Source organism: Garra rufa, chromosome 1 (genome assembly GCF_049309525.1).
Source record: "Garra rufa chromosome 1, GarRuf1.0, whole genome shotgun sequence".
NCBI lineage: Eukaryota > Metazoa > Chordata > Actinopteri > Cypriniformes > Cyprinidae > Garra > Garra rufa.
The window spans coordinates 90,585,623-90,606,565 of record NC_133361.1 but is presented as its reverse complement, the minus strand read 5'-3'; the positions used below and the strand labels follow the sequence as shown (position 1 = coordinate 90,606,565).

Below are 20,943 nucleotides of genomic sequence, written 5' to 3'. Positions count from 1 at the left end.
TTCCCTGACCAGGAATCGAACCCGGGCCGCGGCGGTGAGAGCGCCGAATCCTAACCACTAGACCACCAGGGAAGGGCTGATCTGGTGCTGGCCTGCTAATAGCATGAGAACAAGCAGACAGCAATACAGGCTTCTGTCACGTCGAAAACCAACAAGTCGGGCGCAAGCACGAGGTCCCCCAGTCGGTGGGCCAGTGGCGCAATGGATAACTCGTCTGACTACGGATCAGAAGATTCTAGGTTCGACTCCTGGCTGGCTTGCGCTACACTTTTTTGCATAATGCAGTTTGGTTTTGATATTCCTACGTGCCACCCAGGCTTTGAGAAAAAGTTGGACACGAAATGAAATCCGAACTAGCCGGTAATCAGCAACTTATCCGTTTAAAACCGCGTCTCAGTTTCATTGCTAATCTCATGATTTTTTCATTTCTGTACCTTGACAGACCGGCGATAGGCTGTTTTTCCTTGAGATAACGGTTACAATGCAAGACCACGCTTGTCTTTTCCAATGCGTGGCGTGACTATATTTGGAATCTTTTTTTTTACCCGGACAAGGATTCCACTGACCAGTTCCAATATGGTCTAGCGGTCAGGATTCTTGGTTTTCACCCAGGTGGCCCGGGTTCGACTCCCGGTATGGGAAGGCGGGCTCCTCTTCGAAGGGGCCGCACGTCTTCCTGCGTCGAAGGCCGTTTTTTGGCCAGCAGTCGAGCTGCAGAAACCTAATAGGCAGAGGTTGTGACCCCACAGACCCGTGCCTTCGATAGCTCAGCTGGTAGAGCGGAGGACTGTAGGTGAAGCGTTGGCAATCCTTAGGTCGCTGGTTCGACTCCGGCTCGAAGGAGGTTGTTTTTTCATGTGCCCACCTTTTTTGGGGGGGCCGGCCTTCTGAAAGCGCCCAGCAGAGCTTGATTTCACAGTCCGCCGTTGGGGGGAAGGGGGGCAAAAGAGAGTTCCCTGACCGGGAATCGAACCCGGGCCGCGGCGGTGAGAGCGCCGAATCCTAAACACTAGACCACCAGGGAAGGGCTGATCTGGTGCTGGCCTGCTAATAGCATGAGAACAAGCAGACAGCAATACAGGCTTCTGTCACGTCGAAAACCAACATGTCGGGCGCAAGCACGAGGTCCCCCAGTCGGTGGGCCAGTGGTGCAATGGATAACGCGTCTGACTACGGATCAGAAGATTCTAGGTTCGACTCCTGGCTGGCTCGCGCTACACTTTTTGCGTAATGCAGTTTGGTTTTGATGTCACGGGCTTGCCGAATTGTTGCCCTATTCCTACGTGCCACCCAGGCTTTGAGAAAAAGTTGGACACGAAATGAAATCCGAACTAGCCGTTAATCAGCAACTTATCCGTTTAAAACCGCGTCTCAGTTTCATTGCTAATCTCATGATTTTTTCATTTCTGTACCTTGACAGACCGGCGATAGGCTGTTTTTCCTTGAGATAACGGTTACAATGCAAGACCACGCTTGTCTTTTCCAATGCGTGACTATTTTTGGAATCTTTTTTTTACCCGGACAAGGCTTCCACTGACCAGTTCCAATATGGTCTAGCGGTCAGGATTCTTGGAATCGAACCCGGGCCGCGGCGGTGAGAGCGCCGAATCCTAACCACTAGACCACCAGGGAAGGGCTGATCTGGTGCTGGCCTGCTAATAGCATGAGAACAAGCAGACAGCAATACAGGCTTCTGTCACGTCGAAAACCAACAAGTCGGGCGCAAGCACGAGGTCCCCCAGTCGGTGGGCCAGTGGCGCAATGGATAACTCGTCTGACTACGGATCAGAAGATTCTAGGTTCGACTCCTGGCTGGCTTGCGCTACACTTTTTGCATAATGCAGTTTGGTTTTGATATTCCTACGTGCCACCCAGGCTTTGAGAAAAAGTTGGACACGAAATGAAATCCGAACTAGCCGGTAATCAGCAACTTATCCGGTTAAAACCGCGTCTCAGTTTCATTGCTAATCTCATGATTTTTTCATTTCTGTACCTTGACAGACCGGCGATAGGCTGTTTTTCCTTGAGATAACGGTTACAATGCAAGACCTCGCTTGTTTTTTCGAATGCGTGGCGTGACTATTTTTGGAATCTTTTTTTTTCCCTGGACAAGGCTTCCACTGACCAGTTTCCATATGGTCTAGCGGTCAGGATTCCTGGTTTTCACCCAGGTGGCCCGGGTTCGACTCCCGGTATGGGAAGGCGGGCTCCTCTTCGAAGGGGCCGCACGTCTTCCTGCGTCGAAGGCCGTTTTTTGGCCAGCAGTCGAGCTGCAGAAACCTAATAGGCAGAGGTTGTGACCCCACAGACCCGTGCCTTCGATAGCTCAGCTGGTAGAGCGGAGGACTGTAGGTGAAGTGTTGGCAATCCTTAGGTCGCTGGTTCGACTCCGGCTCGAAGGAGGTTGTTTTTTCATGTGCCCACCTTTTTTGGGGGGCCGGCCTTCTGAAAGCGCCCAGCAGAGCTTGATTTCACAGTCCGCCGTTGGGGGGAAGGGGGGCAAAAGAGAGTTCCCTGTCCGGGAATCGAACCCGGGCCGCGGTGGTGAGAGCGCCGAATCCTAACCACTAGACCACCAGGGAAGGGCTGATTAGGTGCTGGCCTGCTAATAGCATGAGAACAAGCAGACAGCAATACAGGCTTCTGTCACGTCGAATACCAACAAGTCGGGCGCAAGCACGAGATCCCCCAGTCGGTGGGCCAGTGGCGCAATGGATAACGCGTCTGACTACGGATCAGAAGATTCTAGGTTCGACTCCTGGCTGGCTCGCGTTACACTTTTTGCGTAATGCAGTTTGGTTTTGATGTCACGGGCTTGCCGAATTGTTGCCCTATTCCTACGTGCCACCCAGGCTTTGAGAAAAAGTTGGACACGAAATGAAATCCGAACTAGCCGTTAATCAGCAACTTATCCGTTTAAAACCGCGTCTCAGTTTCATTGCTAATCTCATGATTTTTTCATTTCTGTACCTTGACAGACCGGCGATAGGCTGTTTTTCCTTGAGATAACGGTTACAATGCAAGACCACGCTTGTCTTTTCCAATGCGTGACTATTTTTGGAATCTTTTTTTTTACCCGGACAAGGCTTCCACTGACCAGTTCCAATATGGTCTAGCGGTCAGGATTCTTGGTTTTCACCCAGGTGGCCCGGGTTTGACTCCCGGTATGGGAAGGCGGGCTCCTCTTTCCTTCCCTCTTCGAACGGGCCGCACGTCTTCCTGCGTCGAAGGCCGTTTTTTGGCCAGCAGTCGAGCTGCAGAAACCTAATAGGCAGAGGTTGTGACCCTACAAACCCTACAGACCCGTGCCTTCGATAGCTCAGCTGGTAGAGCGGAGGACTGTAGGTGAAGCGTTGGCAATCCTTAGGTCGCTGGCTCGAAGGAGGTTGTTTTTTCATGTGCCCACCTTTTTTTGGGGGGGCCGGCCTTCTGAAAGCGCCCAGCAGAGCTTGATTTCACAGTCCGCCGTTAGGGGGGAGGGGGGCAAAAGAGAGTTCCCTGACCGGGAATCTAACCCGGGCCGCGGCGGTGAGAGCGCCGAATCCTAACCACTAGACCACCAGGGAAGGGCTGATCTGGTGCTGGCCTGCTAATAGCTTGAGAACAAGCAGACAGCAATACAGGCTTCTGTCACGTCGAAAACCAACAAGTCGGGCGCAAGCACGAGGTCCCCCAGTCGGTGGGCCAGTGGCGCAATGGATAACTCGTCTGACTACGGATCAGAAGATTCTAGGTTCGACTCCTGGCTGGCTTGCGCTACACTTTTTGCATAATGCAGTTTGGTTTTGATATTCCTACGTGCCACCCAGGCTTTGAGAAAAAGTTGGACACGAAATGAAATCCGAACTAGCCGTTAATCAGCAACTTATCCGTTTAAAACCGCGTCTCAGTTTCATTGCTAATCTCATGATTTTTTCATTTCTGTACCTTGACAGACCGGCGATAGGCTGTTTTTCCTTGAGATAACGGTTACAATGCAAGACCACGCTTGTCTTTTCCAATGCGTGGCGTGACTATTTTTGGAATCTTTTTTTTTACCCGGACAAGGCTTCCACTGACCAGTTCCAATATGGTCTAACGGTCAGGATTCTTGGTTTTCACCCAGGTGGCCCGGGTTTGACTCCCGGTATGGGAAGGCGGGCTCCTCTTTGCTTCCCTCTTCGAACGGGCCGCACGTCTTCCTGCGTCGAAGGCCGTTTTTTGGCCAGCAGTCGAGCTGCAGAAACCTAATAGGAAGAGATTGTGACCCCACATAGCCGTGCTTCAATAGCTCAGCTGGTAGAGCGGAGGACTGTAGGTGAAGCGTTGGCAATCATTATGTCGCTGGTTCGACTCTGGCTCGAAGAAGGTTGTTTTTTCATGTGCCCACCTTTTTTGGGGGGGCCGGCCTTCTGAAAGCGCCCAGCAGAGCTTGATTTCACAGTCCGCTGTTAGGGGGGAGGGGGGCAAAAGAGAGCTCCCTGACCGGGAATCGAACCCGGGCCGCGGCGGTGAAAGCGCCGAATCCTAACCACTAGACCACCAGGGAAGGGCTGATCTGGTGCTGGCCTGCTAATAGCATGAGAACAAGCAGACAGCAATACAGGCTTCTGTCACGTCGAAAACCAACAAGTCGGGCGCAAGCACGAGGTCCACCAGTTGGTGGGCCAGTGGCGCAATGGATAACGCGTCTGACTACGGATCAGAAGATTCTAGGTTCGACTCCTGGCTGGCTTGCGCTACACTTTTTGCGTAATGCAGTTTGGTTTTGATGTCACGGGCTTGCCGAATTGTTGCCCTATTCCTACGTGCCACCCAGGCTTTGAGAAAAAGTTGGACACGAAATGAAATCCGAACTAGCCTGTAATCAGCAACTTATCCGTTTAAAACCGCGTCTCAGTTTCATTGCTAATCTCATGATTTTTTCATTTCTGCACCTTGACAGACCGGCGATAGGCTGTTTTTCCTTGAGATAACGGTTACAATGCAAGACCACGCTTGTCTTTTCCAATGCGTGGCGTGACTATTTTTGGAATCTTTTTTTTTACCCGGACAAGGATTCCACTGACCAGTTCCAATATGGTCTAGCGGTCAGGATTCTTGGTTTTCTCCCAGGTGGCCCGGGTTTGACTCCCGGTATGGGAAGGCGGGCTCCTCTTTGCTTCCCTCTTCGAACGGGCCGCACGTCTTCCTGCGTCGAAGGCCGTTTTTTGGCCAGCAGTCGAGCTGCAGAAACCTAATAGGAAGAGGTTGTAACCCCACATAGCCGTGCTTCGATAGCTCAGCTGGTAGAGCGGAGGACTGTAGGTGAAGCGTTGGCAATCATTATGTCGCTGGTTCGACTCCGGCTTGAAGGAGGTTGTTTTTTCATGTGCCCACCTTTTTTTTGGGGGGGGGGGGGGCGGCCTTCTGAAAGCCCCCAGCAGAGCTTGATTTCACAGTCCGCCGTTGGGGGGGAGGGGGGCAAAAGAGAGTTCCCTGACCGGGAATCGAACCCGGGCCGCGGCGGTGAGAGCGCCGAATCCTAACCACTAGACCACCAGGGAAGGGCTGATCTGATGCTGGGCTGATCTGATGCTGGGCTGATCTGATGCTGGGCTGATCTGATGCTGGGCTGATCTGATGCTGGCCTGCTAATAGCACAAGAACAAGCAGACAGCAATACAGGCTTCTGTCACGTCGAAAACCAACAAGTCGGGCGCAAGCACGAGGGACCCCAGTCGGTGGGCCAGTGGCGCAATGGATAAAGCGTCTGACTACGGATCAGAAGATTCTAGGTTCGACTTCTGGCTGGCTCGCGCTATGCTTTTTGCATAATGCAGTTTGGTTTTGATGTCACGGGCTTGCAGAATCGTTGCCCTATTCCTACGTGTCACCCAGGCTTTGAGAAAAAGTTGGACACGAAATGAAATCCGAACTAGCCAATAATTAGCAACTTATCCGGTTAAAACCGCGTCTCAGTTTCATTGCTAATCTCATGATTTTTTCATTTCTGTACCTTGACAGACCGGCGATAGGCTGTTTTTCCTTGAGATAACGGTTACAATGCAAGACCTCGCTTGTTTTTTCGAATGCGTGGCGTGACTATTTTTGGAATCTTTTTTTTTCCCTGGACAAGGCTTCCACTGACCAGTTCCAATATGGTCTAGCGGTCAGGATTCTTGGTTTTCACCCAGGTGGCCCGGGTTTGACTCCCGGTATGGGAAGGCGGGCTCCTCTTTGCTTCCCTCTTCGAACGGGCCGCACGTCTTCCTGCGTCGAAGGCCGTTTTTTGGCCAGCAGTCGAGCTGCAGAAACCTAATAGGAAGAGGTTGTGACCCCACATAGCTGTGCTTCAATAGCTCAGCTGGTAGAGCGGAGGACTGTAGGTGAAGCGTTGGCAATCATTATGTCGCTGGTTCGACTCCGGCTCGAAGGAGGTTGTTTTTTCATGTGCCCACCTTTTTTGGGGGGGCCGGCCTTCTGAAAGCGCCCAGCAGAGCTTGATTTCACAGTCCGCCGTTGGGGGGAAGGGGGGCAAAAGAGAGTTCCCTGACCGGGAATCGAACCCAGGGCCGTGGCGGTGAGAGCGCCGAATCCTAACCACTAGACCACCAGGGAAGGGCTGATCTGATGCTGGGCTGATCTGATCCTGGGCTGATCTGATGCTGGCCTGCTAATAGCACAAGAACAAGCAGACAGCAATACAGGCTTATGTCACGTCGAAAACCAACAAGTCGGGCGCAAGCACGAGGGACCCCAGTCGGTGGGCCAGTGGCGCAATGGATAAAGCGTCTGACTACGGATCAGAAGATTCTAGGTTCGACTTCTTGCTGGCTCGCGCTACGCTTTTTGCAGCAGTCGAGCTGCAGAAACCTAATAGGCAGAGGTTGAGACCCTACAGACCCTACAGACCCGTGCCTTCGATAGCTCAGCTGGTAGAGCGGAGGACTGTAGGTGAAGCGTTGGCAATCCTTAGGTCGCTGGTTCGACTCTGGCTCGAAGAAGGTTGTTTTTTCATGTGCCCACCTTTTTTGGGGGGGCCGGCCTTCTGAAAGCGCCCAGCAGAGCTTGATTTCACAGTCCGCTGTTAGGGGGGAGGGGGGCAAAAGAGAGTTCCCTGACCGGGAATCGAACCCGGGCCGCGGCGGTGAGAGCGCCGAATCCTAACCACTAGACCACCAGGGAAGGGCTGATCTGGTGCTGGCCTGCTAATAACACGAGAACAAGCAGACAGCAATACAGGCTTCTGTCACGTCGAAAACCATCAAGTCGGGCGCAAGCACGAAGTCCCCCAGTTGGTGGGCCAGTGGCGCAATGGATAACGTGTCTGACTACGGATCAGAAGATTCTAGGTTCAACTCCTGGCTGGCTTGCGCTACACTTTTTGCGTAATGCAGTTTGGTTTTGATGTCACGGGCTTGCCGAATTGTTGCCCTATTCCTACGTGCCACCCAGGCTTTGAGAAAAAGTTGGACACGAAATGAAATCCGAACTAGCCTGTAATCAGCAACTTATCCGTTTAAAACCGCGTCTCAGTTTCATTGCTAATCTCATGATTTTTTCATTTCTGCACCTTGACAGACCGGCGATAGGCTGTTTTTCCTTGAGATAACGGTTACAATGCAAGACCACGCTTGTCTTTTCCAATGCGTGGCGTGACTATTTTTGGAATCTTTTTTTTTACCCGGACAAGGATTCCACTGACCAGTTCCAATATGGTCTAGCGGTCAGGATTCTTGGTTTTCTCCCAGGTGGCCCGGGTTTGACTCCCGGTATGGGAAGGCGGGCTCCTCTTTGCTTCCCTCTTCGAACGGGCCGCACGTCTTCCTGCGTCGAAGGCCGTTTTTTGGCCAGCAGTCGAGCTGCAGAAACCTAATAGGAAGAGGTTGTGACCCCACATAGCCGTGCTTCGATAGCTCAGCTGGTAGAGCGGAGGACTGTAGGTGAAGCGTTGGCAATCATTATGTCGCTGGTTCGACTCCGGCTCGAAGGAGGTTGTTTTTTCATGTGCCCACCTTTTTTTTGGGGGGGGGGCGGCCTTCTGAAAGCCCCCAGCAGAGCTTGATTTCACAGTCCGCCGTTGGGGGGGAGGGGGGCAAAAGAGAGTTCCCTGACCGGGAATCGAACCCGGGCCGCGGCGGTGAGAGCGCCGAATCCTAACCACTAGACCATCAGGGAAGGGCTGATCTGATGCTGGGCTGATCTGATGCTGGGCTGATCTGATGCTGGGCTGATCTGATGCTGGGCTGATCTGATGCTGGCCTGCTAATAGCACAAGAACAAGCAGACAGCAATACAGGCTTCTGTCACGTCGAAAACCAACAAGTTGGGCGCAAGCACGAGGGACCCCAGTCGGTGGGCCAGTGGCGCAATGGATAAAGTGTCTGACTACGGATCAGAAGATTCTAGGTTCGACTTCTGGCTGGCTCGCGCTACGCTTTTTGCATAATGCAGTTTGGTTTTGATGTCACGGGCTTGCAGAATCGTTGCCCTATTCCTACGTGTCACCCAGGCTTTGAGAAAAAGTTGGACACGAAATGAAATCCGAACTAGCCAATAATTAGCAACTTATCCGGTTAAAACCGCGTCTCAGTTTCATTGCTAATCTCATGATTTTTTCATTTCTGTACCTTGACAGACCGGCGATAGGCTGTTTTTCCTTGAGATAACGGTTACAATGCAAGACCTCACTTGTTTTTTCGAATGCGTGGCGTGACTATTTTTGGAATCTTTTTTTTTCCCTGGACAAGGCTTCCACTGACCAGTTTCCATATGGTCTAGCGGTCAGGATTCCTGGTTTTCACCCAGGTGGCCCGGGTTCGACTCCCGGCATGGGAAGGCGGGCTCCTCTTCGAAGGGGCCGCACGTCTTCCTGCGTCGAAGGCCGTTTTTTGGCCAGCAGTCGAGCTGCAGAAACCTAATAGGCAGAGGTTGTGACCCCACAGACCCGTGCCTTCGATAGCTCAGCTGGTAGAGCGGAGGACTGTAGGTGAAGTGTTGGCAATCCTTAGGTCGCTGGTTCGACTCCGGCTCGAAGGAGGTTGTTTTTTCATGTGCCCACCTTTTTTGGGGGGGCCGGCCTTCTGAAAGCGCCCAGCAGAGCTTGATTTCACAGTCCGCCGTTGGGGGGAAGGGGGGCAAAAGAGAGTTCCCTGTCCGGGAATCGAACCCGGGCCGCGGTGGTGAGAGCGCCGAATCCTAACCACTAGACCACCAGGGAAGGGCTGATTAGGTGCTGGCCTGCTAATAGCATGAGAACAAGCAGACAGCAATACAGGCTTCTGTCACGTCGAATACCAACAAGTCGGTCGCAAGCACGAGGTCCCCCAGTCGGTGGGCCAGTGGCGCAATGGATAACGCGTCTGACTACGGATCAGAAGATTCTAGGTTCGACTCCTGGCTGGCTCGCGCTACACTTTTTGCGTAATGCAGTTTGGTTTTGATGTCACGGGCTTGCCGAATTGTTGCCCTATTCCTACGTGCCACCCAGGCTTTGAGAAAAAGTTGGACACGAAATGAAATCCGAACTAGCCGTTAATCAGCAACTTATCCGTTTAAAACCGCGTCTCAGTTTCATTGCTAATCTCATGATTTTTTCATTTCTGTACCTTGACAGACCGGCGATAGGCTGTTTTTCCTTGAGATAACGGTTACAATGCAAGACCACGCTTGTCTTTTCCAATGCGTGACTATTTTTGGAATCTTTTTTTTTACCCGGACAAGGCTTCCACTGACCAGTTCCAATATGGTCTAGCGGTCAGGATTCTTGGTTTTCACCCAGGTGGCCCGGGTTTGACTCCCGGTATGGGAAGGCGGGCTCCTCTTTGCTTCCCTCTTCGAACGGGCCGCACGTCTTCCTGCGTCGAAGGCCGTTTTTTGGCCAGCAGTCGAGCTGCAGAAACCTAATAGGCAGAGGTTGTGACCCTACAAACCCTACAGACCCGTGTCTTCAATAGCTCAGCTGGTAGAGCGGAGGACTGTAGGTGAAGCGTTGGCAATCCTTAGGTCGCTGGCTCGAAGGAGGTTGTTTTTTCATGTGCCCACCTTTTTTGGGGGGGCCGGCCTTCTGAAAGCGCCCAGCAGAGCTTGATTTCACAGTCCGCCGTTAGGGGGGAGGGGGGCAAAAGAGAGTTCCCTGACCGGGAATCGAACCCGGGCCGCGGCGGTGAGAGCGCCGAATCCTAACCACTAGACCACCAGGAAAGGGCTGATCTGGTGCTGGCCTGCTAATAGCATGAGAACAAGCAGACAGCAATACAGGCTTCTGTCACGTCGAAAACCAACAAGTCGGGCGCAAGCACGAGGTCCCCCAGTCGGTGGGCCAGTGGCGCAATGGATAACTCGTCTGACTACGGATCAGAAGATTCTAGGTTCGACTCCTGGCTGGCTTGCGCTACACTTTTTGCATAATGCAGTTTGGTTTTGATATTCCTACGTGCCACCCAGGCTTTGAGAAAAAGTTGGACACGAAATGAAATCCGAACTAGCCGGTAATCAGCAACTTATCCGTTTAAAACCGCGTCTCAGTTTCATTGCTAATCTCATGATTTTTTCATTTCTGTACCTTGACAGACCGGCGATAGGCTGTTTTTCCTTGAGATAACGGTTACAATGCAAGACCACGCTTGTCTTTTCCAATGCGTGGCGTGACTATTTTTGGAATCTTTTTTTTTACCCCGACAAGGATTCCACTGACCAGTTCCAATATGGTCTAGCGGTCAGGATTCTTGGTTTTCACCCAGGTGGCCCGGGTTTGACTCCCGGTATGGGAAGGCGGGCTCCTCTTTGCTTCCCTCTTCGAACGGGCCGCACGTCTTCCTGCGTCGAAGGCCGTTTTTTGGCCAGCAGTCGAGCTGCAGAAACCTAATAGGAAGAGGTTGTGACCCCACATAGCCGTGCTTCGATAGCTCAGCTGGTAGAGCGGAGGACTGTAGGTGAAGCGTTGGCAATCATTATGTCGCTGGTTCGACTCCGGCTCGAAGGAGGTTGTTTTTTCATATGCCCACCTTTTTTTGGGGGGGGGGCCGGCCTTCTGAAAGCCCCCAGCAGAGCTTGATTTCACAGTCCGCCGTTGGGGGGGAGGGGGGCAAAAGAGAGTTCCCTGACCGGGAATCGAACCCGGGCCGCGGCGGTGAGAGCGCCGAATCCTAACCACTAGACCGCCACGGAAGGGCTGATCTGATGCTGGGCTGATCTGATGCTGGGCTGATCTGATGCTGGGCTGATCTGATGCTGGGCTGATCTGATGCTGGGCTGATCTGATGCTGGGCTGATCTGATGCTGGGCTGATCTGATGCTGGCCTGCTAATAGCACAAGAACAAGCAGACAGCAATACAGGCTTCTGTCACGTCGAAAACCAACAAGTCGGGCGCAAGCACGAGTGACCCCAGTCGGTGGGCCAGTGGCGCAATGGATAAAGCGTCTGACTACGGATCAGAAGCTTCTAGGTTCGACTTCTGGCTGGCTCGCGCTACGCTTTTTGCATAATGCAGTTTGGTTTTGATGTCACGGGCTTGCAGAATCGTTGCCCTATTCCTACGTGTCACCCAGGCTTTGAGAAAAAGTTGGACACGAAATGAAATCCGAACTAGCCAATAATCAGCAACTTATCCGGTTAAAACCGCGTCTCAGTTTCATTGCTAATCTCATGATTTTTTCATTTCTGTACCTTGACAGACCGGCGATAGGCTGTTTTTCCTTGAGATAACGGTTACAATGCAAGACCTCGCTTGTTTTTTCGAATGCGTGGCGTGACTATTTTTGGAATCTTTTTTTTTACCCGGGCAAGGCTTCCACTGACCAGTTTCCATATGGTCTAGCGGTCAGGATTCCTGGTTTTCAACCAGGTGGCCCGGGTTCGACTCCCGGTATGGGAAGGCGGGCTCCTCTTCGAAGGGGCCGCACGTCTTCCTGCGTCGAAGGCCGTTTTTTGGCCAGCAGTCGAGCTGCAGAAACCTAATAGGCAGAGGTTGTGACCCCACAGACCCGTGCCTTCGATAGCTCAGCTGGTAGAGCGGAGGACTGTAGGTGAAGCGTTGGCAATCCTTAGGTCGCTGGTTCGACTCTGGCTCGAAGGAGGTTGTTTTTTCATGTGCCCACCTTTTTTGGGGGGGCCGGCCTTCTGAAAGCGCCCAGCAGAGCTTGATTTCACAGTCCGCCGTTAGGGGGGAGGGGGGCAAAAGAGAGTTCCCTGAACGGGAAACGAACCCGGGCCGCGGCGGTGAGAGCGCTGAATCCTAACCACTAGACCACCAGGGAAGGGCTGATCTGATGCTGGCCTGCTAATAGCACAAGAACAAGCAGACAGCAATACAGGCTTCTGTCACGTCGAAAACCAACAAGTCGGGCGCAAGCACGAGGTCCCCCAGTCGGTGGGCCAGTGGCGCAATGGATAACTCGTCTGACTACGGATCAGAAGATTCTAGGTTCGACTCCTGGCTGCCTTGCGCTACACTTTTTGCGTAATGCAGTTTGGTTTTGATGTCACGGGCTTGCCGAATTGTTGCCCTATTCCTACGTGCCACCCAGGCTTTGAGAAAAAGTTGGACACGAAATGAAATCCGAACTAGCCGGTAATCAGCAACTTATCCGTTTAAAACCGCGTCTCAGTTTCATTGCTAATCTCATGATTTTTTCATTTCTGTACCTTGACAGACCGGCGATAGGCTGTTTTTCCTTGAGATAATGGTTACAATGCAAGACCACGCTTGTCTTTTCCAATGCGTGGCGTGACTATTTTTGGAATCTTTTTTTTTACCCGGACAAGGATTCCACTGACCAGTTCCAATATGGTCTAGCGGTCAGGATTCTTGGTTTTCACCCAGGTGGCCCGGGTTTGACTCCCGGTATGGGAAGGCGGGCTCCTCTTTGCTTCCCTCTTCGAACGGGCCGCACGTCTTCCTGCGTCGAAGGCCGTTTTTTGGCCAGCAGTCGAGCTGCAGAAACCAAATAGGAAGAGGTTGTGACCCCACATAGCCGTGCTTCGATAGCTCAGCTGGTAGAGCGGAGGACTGTAGGTGAAGCGTTGGCAATCATTATGTCGCTGGTTCGACTCCGGCTCGAAGGAAGTTGTTTTTTCATGTGCCCACCTTTTCTTGGGGGGGGGGGCCGGCCTTCTGAAAGCCCCCAGCAGAGCTTAATTTCACAGTCCGCCGTTGGGGGGGAGGGGGGCAAAAGAGAGTTCCCTGACCGGGAATCGAACCCGGGCCGCGGCGGTGAGAGCGCCGAATCCTAAACACTAGACCACCAGGGAAGGGCTGATCTGATGCTGGGCTGATCTGATGCTGGGCTGATCTGACGCTGGGCTGATCTGACGCTGGGCTGATCTGACGCTGGGCTGATCTGACGCTGGGCTGATCTGATGCTGGCCTGCTAATAGCACAAGAACAAGCAGACAGCAATACAGGCTTCTGTCACGTCGAAAACCAACAAGTTGGGTGCAAGCACGAGGGACCCCAGTCGGTGGGCCAGTGGCGCAATGGATAAAGCGTCTGACTACGGATCAGAAGATTCTAGGTTCGACTCCTGGCTGGCTCGCGCTACACTTTTTGCGTAATGCAGTTTGGTTTTGATGTCACGGGCTTGCCGAATTGTTGCCCTATTCCTACGTGCCACCCAGGCTTTGAGAAAAAGTTGGACACGAAATGAAATCCGAACTAGCCGTTAATCAGCAACTTATCCGTTTAAAACCGCGTCTCAGTTTCATTGCTAATCTCATGATTTTTTCATTTCTGTACCTTGACAGACCGGCGATAGGCTGTTTTTCCTTGAGATAACGGTTACAATGCAAGACCACGCTTGTCTTTTCCAATGCGTGGCGTGACTATTTTTGGAATCTTTTTTTTTACCCGGACAAGGCTTCCACTGACCAGTTCCAATATGGTCTAGCGGTCAGGATTCTTGGTTTTCACCCAGGTGGCCCGGGTTTGACTCCCGGTATGGGAAGGCGGGCTCCTCTTTGCTTCCCTCTTCGAACGGGCCGCACGTCTTCCTGCGTCGAAGGCCGTTTTTTGGCCAGCAGTCGAGCTGCAGAAACCTAATAGGAAGAGATTGTGACCCCACATAGCCGTGCTTCAATAGCTCAGCTGGTAGAGCGGAGGACTGTAGGTGAAGCGTTGGCAATCATTATGTCGCTGGTTCGACTCTGGCTCGAAGAAGGTTGTTTTTTCATGTGCCCACCTTTTTTGGGGGGGCCGGCCTTCTGAAAGCGCCCAGCAGAGCTTGATTTCATAGTCCGCTGTTAGGGGGGAGGGGGGCAAAAGAGAGTTCCCTGACCGGGAATCGAACCCGGGCCGCGGCGGTGAGAGCGCCGAATCCTAACCACTAGACCACCAGGGAAGGGCTGATCTGGTGCTGGCCTGCTAATAACACGAGAACAAGCAGACAGCAATACAGGCTTCTGTCACGTCGAAAACCATCAAGTCGGGCGCAAGCACGAAGTCCCCCAGTTGGTGGGCCAGTGGCGCAATGGATAACGTGTCTGACTACGGATCAGAAGATTCTAGGTTCAACTCCTGGCTGGCTTGCGCTACACTTTTTGCGTAATGCAGTTTGGTTTTGATGTCACGGGCTTGCCGAATTGTTGCCCTATTCCTACGTGCCACCCAGGCTTTGAGAAAAAGTTGGACACGAAATGAAATCCGAACTAGCCTGTAATCAGCAACTTATCCGTTTAAAACCGCGTCTCAGTTTCATTGCTAATCTCATGATTTTTTCATTTCTGCACCTTGACAGACCGGCGATAGGCTGTTTTTCCTTGAGATAACGGTTACAATGCAAGACCACGCTTGTCTTTTCCAATGCGTGGCGTGACTATTTTTGGAATCTTTTTTTTTACCCGGACAAGGATTCCACTGACCAGTTCCAATATGGTCTAGCGGTCAGGATTCTTGGTTTTCTCCCAGGTGGCCCGGGTTTGACTCCCGGTATGGGAAGGCGGGCTCCTCTTTGCTTCCCTCTTCGAACGGGCCGCACGTCTTCCTGCGTCGAAGGCCGTTTTTTGGCCAGCAGTCGAGCTGCAGAAACCTAATAGGAAGAGGTTGTGACCCCACATAGCCGTGCTTCGATAGCTCAGCTGGTAGAGCGGAGGACTGTAGGTGAAGCGTTGGCAATCATTATGTCGCTGGTTCGACTCTGGCTCGAAGAAGGTTGTTTTTTCATGTGCCCACCTTTTTTGGGGGGGCCGGCCTTCTGAAAGCGCCCAGCAGAGCTTGATTTCACAGTCCGCTGTTAGGGGGGAGGGGGGCAAAAGAGAGTTCCCTGACCGGGAATCGAACCCGGGCCGCGGCGGTGAGAGCGCCGAATCCTAACCACTAGACCACCAGGGAAGGGCTGATCTGGTGCTGGCCTGCTAATAACACGAGAACAAGCAGACAGCAATACAGGCTTCTGTCACGTCGAAAACCATCAAGTCGGGCACAAGCACGAAGTCCCCCAGTTGGTGGGCCAGTGGCGCAATGGATAACGTGTCTGACTACGGATCAGAAGATTCTAGGTTCAACTCCTGGCTGGCTTGCGCTACACTTTTTGCGTAATGCAGTTTGGTTTTGATGTCACGGGCTTGCCGAATTGTTGCCCTATTCCTACGTGCCACCCAGGCTTTGAGAAAAAGTTGGACACGAAATGAAATCCGAACTAGCCTGTAATCAGCAACTTATCCGTTTAAAACCGCGTCTCAGTTTCATTGCTAATCTCATGATTTTTTCATTTCTGCACCTTGACAGACCGGCGATAGGCTGTTTTTCCTTGAGATAACGGTTACAATGCAAGACCACGCTTGTCTTTTCCAATGCGTGGCGTGACTATTTTTGGAATCTTTTTTTTTACCCGGACAAGGATTCCACTGACCAGTTCCAATATGGTCTAGCGGTCAGGATTCTTGGTTTTCTCCCAGGTGGCCCGGGTTTGACTCCCGGTATGGGAAGGCGGGCTCCTCTTTGCTTCCCTCTTCGAACGGGCCGCACGTCTTCCTGCGTCGAAGGCCGTTTTTTGGCCAGCAGTCGAGCTGCAGAAACCTAATAGGAAGAGGTTGTGACCCCACATAGCCGTGCTTCGATAGCTCAGCTGGTAGAGCGGAGGACTGTAGGTGAAGCGTTGGCAATCATTATGTCGCTGGTTCGACTCCGGCTCGAAGGAGGTTGTTTTTTCATGTGCCCACCTTTTTTTTGGGGGGGGGCGGCCTTCTGAAAGCCCCCAGCAGAGCTTGATTTCACAGTCCGCCGTTGGGGGGGAGGGGGGCAAAAGAGAGTTCCCTGACCGGGAATCGAACCCGGGCCGCGGCGGTGAGAGCGCCTAATCCTAACCACTAGACCACCAGGGAAGGGCTGATCTGATGCTGGGCTGATCTGATGCTGGGCTGATCTGATGCTGGGCTGATCTGATGCTGGGCTGATCTGATGCTGGGCTGATCTGATGCTGGCCTGCTAATAGCACAAGAACAAGCAGACAGCAATACAGGCTTCTGTCACGTCGAAAACCAACAAGTCGGGCGCAAGCACGAGGGACCCCAGTCGGTGGGCCAGTGGCGCAATGGATAAAGCGTCTGACTACGGATCAGAAGATTCTAGGTTCGACTTCTGGCTGGCTCGCGCTATGCTTTTTGCATAATGCAGTTTGGTTTTGATGTCACGGGCTTGCAGAATCGTTGCCCTATTCCTACGTGTCACCCAGGCTTTGAGAAAAAGTTGGACACGAAATGAAATCCGAACTAGCCAATAATTAGCAACTTATCCGGTTAAAACCGCGTCTCAGTTTCATTGCTAATCTCATGATTTTTTCATTTCTGTACCTTGACAGACCGGCGATAGGCTGTTTTTCCTTGAGATAACGGTTACAATGCAAGACCTCGCTTGTTTTTTCGAATGCGTGGCGTGACTATTTTTGGAATCTTTTTTTTTCCCTGGACAAGGCTTCCACTGACCAGTTCCAATATGGTCTAGCGGTCAGGATTCTTGGTTTTCACCCAGGTGGCCCGGGTTTGACTCCCGGTATGGGAAGGCGGGCTCCTCTTTGCTTCCCTCTTCGAACGGGCCGCACGTCTTCCTGCGTCGAAGGCCGTTTTTTGGCCAGCAGTCGAGCTGCAGAAACCTAATAGGAAGAGGTTGTGACCCCACATAGCTGTGCTTCAATAGCTCAGCTGGTAGAGCGGAGGACTGTAGGTGAAGCGTTGGCAATCATTATGTCGCTGGTTCGACTCCGGCTCGAAGGAGGTTGTTTTTTCATGTGCCCACCTTTTTTGGGGGGGCCAGCCTTCTGAAAGCGCCCAGCAGAGCTTGATTTCACAGTCCGCCGTTGGGGGGAAGGGGGGCAAAAGAGAGTTCCCTGACCGGGAATCGAACCCAGGGCCGTGGCGGTGAGAGCGCCGAATCCTAACCACTAGACCACCAGGGAAGGGCTGATCTGATGCTGGGCTGATCTGATCCTGGGCTGATCTGATGCTGGCCTGCTAATAGCACAAGAACAAGCAGACAGCAATACAGGCTTATGTCACGTCGAAAACCAACAAGTCGGGCGCAAGCACGAGGGACCCCAGTCGGTGGGCCAGTGGCGCAATGGATAAAGCGTCTGACTACGGATCAGAAGATTCTAGGTTCGACTTCTGGCTGGCTCGCGCTACGCTTTTTGCAGCAGTCGAGCTGCAGAAACCTAATAGGCAGAGGTTGTGACCCTACAGACCCTACAGACCCGTGCCTTCGATAGCTCAGCTGGTAGAGCGGAGGACTGTAGGTGAAGCGTTGGCAATCCTTAGGTCGCTGGTTCGACTCCGGCTCGAAGAAGGTTGTTTTTTCATGTGCCCACCTTTTTTGGGGGGGCCGGCCTTCTGAAAGCGCCCAGCAGAGCTTGATTTCACAGTCCGCCGTTGGGGGGAAGGGGGGCAAAAGAGAGTTCCCGGTCCGGGAATCGAACCCGGGCCGCGGTGGTGAGAGCGCCGAATCCTAACCACTAGACCACCAGGGAAGGGCTGATTAGGTGCTGGCCTGCTAATACCATGAGAACAAGCAGACAGCAATACAGGCTTCTGTCACGTCGAATACCAACAAGTCGGTCGCAAGCACGAGGTCCCCCAGTCGGTGGGCCAGTGGCGCAATGGATAACGCGTCTGACTACGGATCAGAAGATTCTAGGTTCGACTCCTGGCTGGCTCGCGCTACACTTTTTGCGTAATGCAGTTTGGTTTTGATGTCACGGGCTTGCCGAATTGTTGCCCTATTCCTACGTGCCACCCAGGCTTTGAGAAAAAGTTGGACACGAAATGAAATCCGAACTAGCCGTTAATCAGCAACTTATCCGTTTAAAACCGCGTCTCAGTTTCATTGCTAATCTCATGATTTTTTCATTTCTGTACCTTGACAGACCGGCGATAGGCTGTTTTTCCTTGAGATAACGGTTACAATGCAAGACCACGCTTGTCTTTTCCAATGCGTGACTATTTTTGGAATCTTTTTTTTTACCCGGACAAGGCTTCCACTGACCAGTTCCAATATGGTCTAGCGGTCAGGATTCTTGGTTTTCACCCAGGTGGCCCGGGTTTGACTCCCGGTATGGGAAGGCGGGCTCCTCTTTGCTTCCCTCTTCGAACGGGCCGCACGTCTTCCTGCGTCGAAGGCCGTTTTTTGGCCAGCAGTCGAGCTGCAGAAACCTAATAGGCAGAGGTTGTGACCCTACAAACCCTACAGACCCGTGCCTTCGATAGCTCAGCTGGTAGAGCGGAGGACTGTAGGTGAAGCGTTGGCAATCCTTAGGTCGCTGGCTCGAAGGAGGTTGTTTTTTCATGTGCCCACCTTTTTTGGGGGGGCCGGCCTTCTGAAAGCGCCCAGCAGAGCTTGATTTCACAGTCCGCCGTTAGGGGGGAGGGGGGCAAAAGAGAGTTCCCTGACCGGGAATCGAACCCGGGCCGCGGCGGTGAGAGCGCCGAATCCTAACCACTAGACCACCAGGAAAGGGCTGATCTGGTGCTGGCCTGCTAATAGCATGAGAACAAGCAGACAGCAATACAGGCTTCTGTCACGTCGAAAACCAACAAGTCGGGCGCAAGCACGAGGTCACCCAGTCGGTGGGCCAGTGGCGCAATGGATAACTCGTCTGACTACGGATCAGAAGATTCTAGGTTCGACTCCTGGCTGGCTTGCGCTACACTTTTTGCATAATGCAGTTTGGTTTTGATATTCCTACGTGCCACCCAGGCTTTGAGAAAAAGTTGGACACGAAATGAAATCCGAACTAGCCGGTAATCAGCAACTTATCCGTTTAAAACCGCGTCTCAGTTTCATTGCTAATCTCATGATTTTTTCATTTCTGTACCTTGACAGACCGGCGATAGGCTGTTTTTCCTTGAGATAACGGTTACAATGCAAGACCACGCTTGTCTTTTCCAATGCGTGGCGTGACTATTTTTGGAATCTTTTTTTTTACCCGGACAAGGATTCCACTGACCAGTTCCAATATGGTCTAGCGGTCAGGATTCTTGGTTTTCACCCAGGTGGCCCGGGTTCGACTCCCGGTATGGGAAGGCGGGCTCCTCTTTGAAGGGGCCGCACGTCTTCCTGCGTCGAAGGCCGTTTTTTGGCCAGCAGTCGAGCTGCAGAAACCTAATAGGAAGAGGTTGTGACCCCACATAGCTGTGCTTCAATAGCTCAGCTGGTAGAGCGGAGGACTGTAGGTGAAGCGTTGGCAATCATTATGTCGCTGGTTCGACTCCGGCTCGAAGGAGGTTGTTTTTTCATGTGCCCACCTTTTTTGGGGGGGCCAGCCTTCTGAAAGCGCCCAGCAGAGCTTGATTTCACAGTCCGCCGTTGGGGGGAAGGGGGGCAAAAGAGAGTTCCCTGACCGGGAATCGAACCCAGGGCCGTGGCGGTGAGAGCGCCGAATCCTAACCACTAGACCACCAGGGAAGGGCTGATCTGATGCTGGGCTGATCTGATCCTGGGCTGATCTGATGCTGGCCTGCTAATAGCACAAGAACAAGCAGACAGCAATACAGGCTTATGTCACGTCGAAAACCAACAAGTCGGGCGCAAGCACGAGGGACCCCAGTCGGTGGGCCAGTGGCGCAATGGATAAAGCGTCTGACTACGGATCAGAAGATTCTAGGTTCGACTTCTGGCTGGCTCGCGCTACGCTTTTTGCAGCAGTCGAGCTGCAGAAACCTAATAGGCAGAGGTTGTGACCCTACAGACCCTACAGACCCGTGCCTTCGATAGCTCAGCTGGTAGAGCGGAGGACTGTAGGTGAAGCGTTGGCAATCCTTAGGTCGCTGGTTCGACTCTGGCTCGAAGAAGGTTGTTTTTTCATGTGCCCACCTTTTTTGGGGGGGCCGGCCTTCTGAAAGCGCCCAGCAGAGCTTGATTTCACAGTCCGCTGTTAGGGGGGAGGGGGGCAAAAGAGAGTTCCCTGACCGGGAATCGAACCCGGGCCGCGGCGGTGAGAGCGCCGAATCCTAACCACTAGACCACCAGGGAAGGGCTGATCCGGTGCTGGCCTGCTAATAACACGAGAACAAGCAGACTGCAATACAGGCTTCTGTCACGTCGAAAACCATCAAGTCGGGCGCAAGCACGAAGTCCCCCAGTTGGTGGGCCAGTGGCGCAATGGATAACGTGTTTGACTACGGATCAGAAGATTCTAGGTTCAACTCCTGGCTGGCTTGCGCTACACTTTTTGCGTAATGCAGTTTGGTTTTGATGTCACGGGCTTGCCGAATTGTTGCCCTATTCCTACGTGCCACCCAGGCTTTGAGAAAAAGTTGGACACGAAATGAAATCCGAACTAGCCTGTAATCAGCAACTTATCCGTTTAAAACCGCGTCTCAGTTTCATTGCTAATCTCATGATTTTTTCATTTCTGCACCTTGACAGACCGGCGATAGGCTGTTTTTCCTTGAGATAACGGTTACAATGCAAGACCACGCTTGTCTTTTCCAATGCGTGGCGTGACTATTTTTGGAATCTTTTTTTTTACCCGGACAAGGATTCCACTGACCAGTT

The 20,943-nt window shown here is 52.6% G+C and overlaps 32 non-coding genes across 32 annotated transcripts; 16 read left to right on the top strand and 16 right to left on the bottom strand.

Moving 5' to 3' along the window:
- Nucleotides 1-72, bottom strand: trnae-cuc (transfer RNA glutamic acid (anticodon CUC)). The gene has a single exon. It is a non-coding gene; the product is annotated as a tRNA-Glu (tRNA).
- Nucleotides 73-570: 498 nt separating this feature from the next.
- trnae-uuc (transfer RNA glutamic acid (anticodon UUC)) lies at nt 571-642 on the top strand. The gene has a single exon. It is a non-coding gene; the product is annotated as a tRNA-Glu (tRNA).
- A 114-nt stretch (nt 643-756) lies between these two features.
- On the top strand, nt 757-843 carry trnay-gua (transfer RNA tyrosine (anticodon GUA)). Its single transcript is given in 2 exon segments — nt 757-793; nt 808-843. It is a non-coding gene; the product is annotated as a tRNA-Tyr (tRNA).
- Nucleotides 844-952: 109 nt separating this feature from the next.
- Nucleotides 953-1,024, bottom strand: trnae-cuc (transfer RNA glutamic acid (anticodon CUC)). Its single transcript has one exon. It is a non-coding gene; the product is annotated as a tRNA-Glu (tRNA).
- A 115-nt stretch (nt 1,025-1,139) lies between these two features.
- On the top strand, nt 1,140-1,212 carry trnar-acg (transfer RNA arginine (anticodon ACG)). The gene has a single exon. It is a non-coding gene; the product is annotated as a tRNA-Arg (tRNA).
- A 917-nt stretch (nt 1,213-2,129) lies between these two features.
- Nucleotides 2,130-2,201, top strand: trnae-uuc (transfer RNA glutamic acid (anticodon UUC)). Its single transcript has one exon. It is a non-coding gene; the product is annotated as a tRNA-Glu (tRNA).
- Nucleotides 2,202-2,315: 114 nt separating this feature from the next.
- Nucleotides 2,316-2,402, top strand: trnay-gua (transfer RNA tyrosine (anticodon GUA)). The gene is given in 2 exon segments: nt 2,316-2,352; nt 2,367-2,402. It is a non-coding gene; the product is annotated as a tRNA-Tyr (tRNA).
- Nucleotides 2,403-2,697: 295 nt separating this feature from the next.
- trnar-acg (transfer RNA arginine (anticodon ACG)) lies at nt 2,698-2,770 on the top strand. Its single transcript has one exon. It is a non-coding gene; the product is annotated as a tRNA-Arg (tRNA).
- A 724-nt stretch (nt 2,771-3,494) lies between these two features.
- On the bottom strand, nt 3,495-3,566 carry trnae-cuc (transfer RNA glutamic acid (anticodon CUC)). The gene has a single exon. It is a non-coding gene; the product is annotated as a tRNA-Glu (tRNA).
- Nucleotides 3,567-4,456: 890 nt separating this feature from the next.
- trnae-uuc (transfer RNA glutamic acid (anticodon UUC)) lies at nt 4,457-4,528 on the bottom strand. Its single transcript has one exon. It is a non-coding gene; the product is annotated as a tRNA-Glu (tRNA).
- Nucleotides 4,529-4,643: 115 nt separating this feature from the next.
- Nucleotides 4,644-4,716, top strand: trnar-acg (transfer RNA arginine (anticodon ACG)). Its single transcript has one exon. It is a non-coding gene; the product is annotated as a tRNA-Arg (tRNA).
- A 737-nt stretch (nt 4,717-5,453) lies between these two features.
- On the bottom strand, nt 5,454-5,525 carry trnae-cuc (transfer RNA glutamic acid (anticodon CUC)). The gene has a single exon. It is a non-coding gene; the product is annotated as a tRNA-Glu (tRNA).
- Nucleotides 5,526-6,506: 981 nt separating this feature from the next.
- Nucleotides 6,507-6,579, bottom strand: trnae-cuc (transfer RNA glutamic acid (anticodon CUC)). The gene has a single exon. It is a non-coding gene; the product is annotated as a tRNA-Glu (tRNA).
- A 495-nt stretch (nt 6,580-7,074) lies between these two features.
- Nucleotides 7,075-7,146, bottom strand: trnae-cuc (transfer RNA glutamic acid (anticodon CUC)). The gene has a single exon. It is a non-coding gene; the product is annotated as a tRNA-Glu (tRNA).
- Nucleotides 7,147-7,261: 115 nt separating this feature from the next.
- On the top strand, nt 7,262-7,334 carry trnar-acg (transfer RNA arginine (anticodon ACG)). Its single transcript has one exon. It is a non-coding gene; the product is annotated as a tRNA-Arg (tRNA).
- Nucleotides 7,335-8,067: 733 nt separating this feature from the next.
- trnae-cuc (transfer RNA glutamic acid (anticodon CUC)) lies at nt 8,068-8,139 on the bottom strand. Its single transcript has one exon. It is a non-coding gene; the product is annotated as a tRNA-Glu (tRNA).
- Nucleotides 8,140-8,727: 588 nt separating this feature from the next.
- trnae-uuc (transfer RNA glutamic acid (anticodon UUC)) lies at nt 8,728-8,799 on the top strand. Its single transcript has one exon. It is a non-coding gene; the product is annotated as a tRNA-Glu (tRNA).
- Nucleotides 8,800-8,913: 114 nt separating this feature from the next.
- Nucleotides 8,914-9,000, top strand: trnay-gua (transfer RNA tyrosine (anticodon GUA)). The gene is given in 2 exon segments: nt 8,914-8,950; nt 8,965-9,000. It is a non-coding gene; the product is annotated as a tRNA-Tyr (tRNA).
- A 296-nt stretch (nt 9,001-9,296) lies between these two features.
- trnar-acg (transfer RNA arginine (anticodon ACG)) lies at nt 9,297-9,369 on the top strand. The gene has a single exon. It is a non-coding gene; the product is annotated as a tRNA-Arg (tRNA).
- A 723-nt stretch (nt 9,370-10,092) lies between these two features.
- Nucleotides 10,093-10,164, bottom strand: trnae-cuc (transfer RNA glutamic acid (anticodon CUC)). The gene has a single exon. It is a non-coding gene; the product is annotated as a tRNA-Glu (tRNA).
- A 1,602-nt stretch (nt 10,165-11,766) lies between these two features.
- Nucleotides 11,767-11,838, top strand: trnae-uuc (transfer RNA glutamic acid (anticodon UUC)). Its single transcript has one exon. It is a non-coding gene; the product is annotated as a tRNA-Glu (tRNA).
- A 2,389-nt stretch (nt 11,839-14,227) lies between these two features.
- Nucleotides 14,228-14,299, bottom strand: trnae-cuc (transfer RNA glutamic acid (anticodon CUC)). Its single transcript has one exon. It is a non-coding gene; the product is annotated as a tRNA-Glu (tRNA).
- Nucleotides 14,300-14,414: 115 nt separating this feature from the next.
- trnar-acg (transfer RNA arginine (anticodon ACG)) lies at nt 14,415-14,487 on the top strand. The gene has a single exon. It is a non-coding gene; the product is annotated as a tRNA-Arg (tRNA).
- Nucleotides 14,488-15,216: 729 nt separating this feature from the next.
- trnae-cuc (transfer RNA glutamic acid (anticodon CUC)) lies at nt 15,217-15,288 on the bottom strand. The gene has a single exon. It is a non-coding gene; the product is annotated as a tRNA-Glu (tRNA).
- A 115-nt stretch (nt 15,289-15,403) lies between these two features.
- On the top strand, nt 15,404-15,476 carry trnar-acg (transfer RNA arginine (anticodon ACG)). The gene has a single exon. It is a non-coding gene; the product is annotated as a tRNA-Arg (tRNA).
- A 732-nt stretch (nt 15,477-16,208) lies between these two features.
- trnae-cuc (transfer RNA glutamic acid (anticodon CUC)) lies at nt 16,209-16,280 on the bottom strand. Its single transcript has one exon. It is a non-coding gene; the product is annotated as a tRNA-Glu (tRNA).
- A 997-nt stretch (nt 16,281-17,277) lies between these two features.
- Nucleotides 17,278-17,350, bottom strand: trnae-cuc (transfer RNA glutamic acid (anticodon CUC)). The gene has a single exon. It is a non-coding gene; the product is annotated as a tRNA-Glu (tRNA).
- Nucleotides 17,351-18,032: 682 nt separating this feature from the next.
- On the top strand, nt 18,033-18,105 carry trnar-acg (transfer RNA arginine (anticodon ACG)). The gene has a single exon. It is a non-coding gene; the product is annotated as a tRNA-Arg (tRNA).
- Nucleotides 18,106-18,828: 723 nt separating this feature from the next.
- On the bottom strand, nt 18,829-18,900 carry trnae-cuc (transfer RNA glutamic acid (anticodon CUC)). Its single transcript has one exon. It is a non-coding gene; the product is annotated as a tRNA-Glu (tRNA).
- A 497-nt stretch (nt 18,901-19,397) lies between these two features.
- On the top strand, nt 19,398-19,469 carry trnae-uuc (transfer RNA glutamic acid (anticodon UUC)). Its single transcript has one exon. It is a non-coding gene; the product is annotated as a tRNA-Glu (tRNA).
- A 309-nt stretch (nt 19,470-19,778) lies between these two features.
- trnae-cuc (transfer RNA glutamic acid (anticodon CUC)) lies at nt 19,779-19,851 on the bottom strand. The gene has a single exon. It is a non-coding gene; the product is annotated as a tRNA-Glu (tRNA).
- A 495-nt stretch (nt 19,852-20,346) lies between these two features.
- Nucleotides 20,347-20,418, bottom strand: trnae-cuc (transfer RNA glutamic acid (anticodon CUC)). Its single transcript has one exon. It is a non-coding gene; the product is annotated as a tRNA-Glu (tRNA).
- Nucleotides 20,419-20,943: the final 525 nt, after the last annotated feature.